Source organism: Euleptes europaea, chromosome 13 (assembly GCF_029931775.1).
Source record: "Euleptes europaea isolate rEulEur1 chromosome 13, rEulEur1.hap1, whole genome shotgun sequence".
NCBI classification, from domain to species: domain Eukaryota; kingdom Metazoa; phylum Chordata; class Lepidosauria; order Squamata; family Sphaerodactylidae; genus Euleptes; species Euleptes europaea.
The window spans coordinates 8815065-8818637 of NC_079324.1; positions in this window are offsets into that span (position 1 = coordinate 8815065).

Consider the following 3573-nt stretch of genomic DNA (forward strand, 5'->3'; position numbering starts at 1 on the left):
GGCCGAGCGCCGCTCCCTGGGCCCGGCGGCCCCGCCTCTTCCGGCCCCGCCGAGAAGCGCCGCCGCGCTCCCGCCCGCCCCTCGCTCCGGAAACATCGCGAGACTCGGAGCCGGGCGCGAAGCCGTGGGCGCCATCTTGCGCGCGGGCGCGGGTGCCAGGCCGCCCCTCCTCGCCCAGGCCGCTGCGTCGGCTGCTTCGGCCGAGGCTCGTCAGGTCGAGCCGCCCTCCCTGCCTGCCCGCCCGCCCCGGATGTGGTGATGGCTGCCGACGTGGAAGGCTTTAAGTCAGGGGTTCCCAACCTTTTTTTGACCAGGGACCACTAGGACTTTTTTGTTCGGTGCAGGGACCCCAAGGTGCAAAATAAAAAAATCAGAGAATTTGAAAATAAACTGTAATCATAACTGTTAGTTAAACATTAAACTTAGAATAATATTTGAATATATATATATTTTATGATAGAGAACTTTTAATTGAAAATATTAATTTATAATGGGTTTATAACTTTGTTTCGCGGGCCTTAATTTAGTTCTCGTGGACCCCCGGTTGGGAACCAGTGCTTTAAGGGGAAAGTAGACACGTTCAGGGAGGAGAGGGGTATCCATGGCTACTAGTCAAAAGAGATACTAGTCATGATGCATCCCTATTCTCTCCAGGATCAGAGGAGCAGGCCTGTTATACTAGGCAGGACGGTGCTGCTGCAGTCGTCTTGTTTGTGGCTTCCTAGAGGCACCTGGTTGGCCGCTGTGTGAACGGACTGCTGGACTCGATGGGCCTTGGCCTGATCCAGCAGTGTGAGGATTCCCCACCTCTCTGTGCAAATCCCATAAAGCCACTTGCTCAGACAGTCATGTAGAAACAAGGATCTTTATTGAGAGCTTCAGAAGGTGTTAGCCATACACGGGTTAAAGTTGCAAGTAAGTCCGACTACACTGCTACAGAATATATCTCCTTCAGAGGAGCAAAAGGTCACACCTATATTATGGGAAGCTAAAAGATAGATGGGTACGGTACAGACATCAATCGTCCCCAGGGAGCTAGTTAGGGTTATCTACCATCCAAGGCCGGAATTGGCAAGAGGGAGTGAACCAAAAGCACAGTCGGGGAACACAGCAGGGGAGGCACTCATGATACATACCAGCCAGGGCCTGACAGATATGGCACCTGAACTCAAAGAAGGCCAAATGGTCAGAACTGCTTTTACGAGTCCAGAGGGAGGGGGGAAGTGGGGTCAGAGAACACAGAGACATACAGAAAGATATACAGACCCTCACAAGCAGGGCCTTTCTTATGTTCTTATGGAGGAGGGGGGTATTCATGGCTACTAGTCCAAATGGATACCAGTCATGCTGCATCCCTATTCTCTCCAGGATCAGAGGAGCAGGCCTGTTAAATTAGGTGCTTTGGAGCACAGGCAGGATAATGCTGCTGCAGTCAAAGTCTTGTTAGTGGCTTCCTGGAGGCACCTGGTTGGCCACTGGGTGAACGGACGGCTGGACCTGATGGGTCTTGGTCTGATCCAGCATGGCTTTCCTTATGTTAAAGCCGGCTCTCTCTCAGCATTCAGCCGAGCCATGGGCCTCAACATGGCTTGGTTGCATCTTTATACACCTGCTTGTTTAAGGGGTCGCTGTTGCACTATTTTTAGTTGGTTTGATATGGTTGTTACCATAAATATCCCTGTCAATGCCTGAAGATCCAAAGACACAAGGCAGCGTGTAAATCGTTCAAACACATCACTAAATGGTCGGCTGCCTGGAAATTTGGAAGAAGAGGTTTGTGCTGGAGTAAGTATGCATGAAGGGTGCAGTACAAGTCTTATGCAGAGTTACTCTACCCCAGTGGAAGCTCGATTGGTGACTTTGGGCCAGCCACATGTTCTCAGCCTAACCTACTTAACAGGTTTTTGTGAAGATAAAATGGAACAGAGGAAAATGATGTAAACTGATTTGGGTCCCCATTAGGGCTGCCAGCTCCGGGTTGGAAAATACCTGGAGATTTTGGGGGTGGGGTTTGGGGTGGGGAGGGACTTCAATGCTATAGAGCCCAATTGCCAAAGTGGCCATTTTCTCCAGGTGAAATGATCTCTGTAGGCTGGAGATCAGTTGTAGCGGGAGATCTCCAACCACCACCTGGAGGTTGACAACCCTAGTCCCCTTTTGTGGTAAAAGGCAGGGTATAAATAAAGTAAATAAACATCAATATAGCCAAAGATTGGGACTGATAAAAGATACGTAGGTGGGAAGGAGAGAAGGAAGCAGGAAAAGGTGAGACCACAGGGGTTGCCAGGTAGTGATGGTGGGGCATGGAATTATCCCGGAATTACAACTTGTCTTCAGACTGCAGCAGTCAGTTCCCCTGGAGGAAACAGCTGCCTTAGAATACTCTGCGGTTTTAAATCTGCACTGAGCTCCCTCCCCAAACTCCACCATCCTCAGGCACCACTGTCAAATATCCTGGAATTTCCCAAACTGCAGTTGCCAATCCTAACCTTGAGCTATTCTACATTTCATCCTCCTCTCCCTTAACAAGCTTCCAAAGAAGTATGATGCCTGACACAATGATTTCCACGTATATGAGATTACGGAAGACATGATTTGGAATGAGAAAAATGTGGGCAGACATGGTGAGTTGGTTGGCATAAGGCAGAGGAAGCCATCTTCCAAAATAGCCACAGCATCCATCTCACAAACTCAACAAACTGATGTCATTATCTTTTCTTCCCCTGTAAGTTTAACTACGATTTTGCATGGTCTAAGTTAACTTTGGTTTCAGATCAACTGGCAAAATAGATTCAGAGTCCATAGTTTGCAGTAAGTTTGTAAACTATGGTTTGTGCAGCTATGAAATTGGCATATCAGAGTTATAGGGGTCGGACTGTACCACAAAAATAGGGATGTTGGTTGGTTAAATCTAAAGATTTCTAATTGTCATTATCTTTAGACTCCAGCCTCTGTCCTGTACATATGACGAGTTATCCCTGTTAATTAAATCATTCCTTGCAGAGCCTGAAAGCTACTAAAGAGATATCAGGTGAGGAAATGCGCCAACAGTTATCATTCATAGCTAGAGATTTTCATCCAAAAGAAAAAAGAATACCAAGAGCCACAGCTGGAATCTCCTGGTACTTCATTTGATTTGATTCCAGCAGAGCTGAGAGAACCAGTAGATGAGCCCCATGCTGGTGTAGAGAATTTCAGTGGGTTTGTTTGCAATTAAATACAAGTCAAATAACCAGTAATGTGTAATTAATTCAGTGATATTTCCTACCTTTTGCTATGGACAGGGTGTAAACAGGGACTGTAGCACTGAATCCAAACTCTTAGCTATAGTCAACAAAGCAAAGTAGTGTGCAAAAGCCTGTGAGAATTAAAAGCTAGTCTTGACAACAGGTTTTTTAAAAAGAAAATGCCTGCAAAGCAGGAACATTTCTAACAAGGCATGGAAAACTATGAGGGATGAGTCATTTATTTTATTTTTCGATTAATTTCTGAATAGGATCATGCACAGTTTGCTGTGGTTTTCTGACCCTTCCATTCATTATCATCTTCCTTATCCCCCAATATCAATGTGTG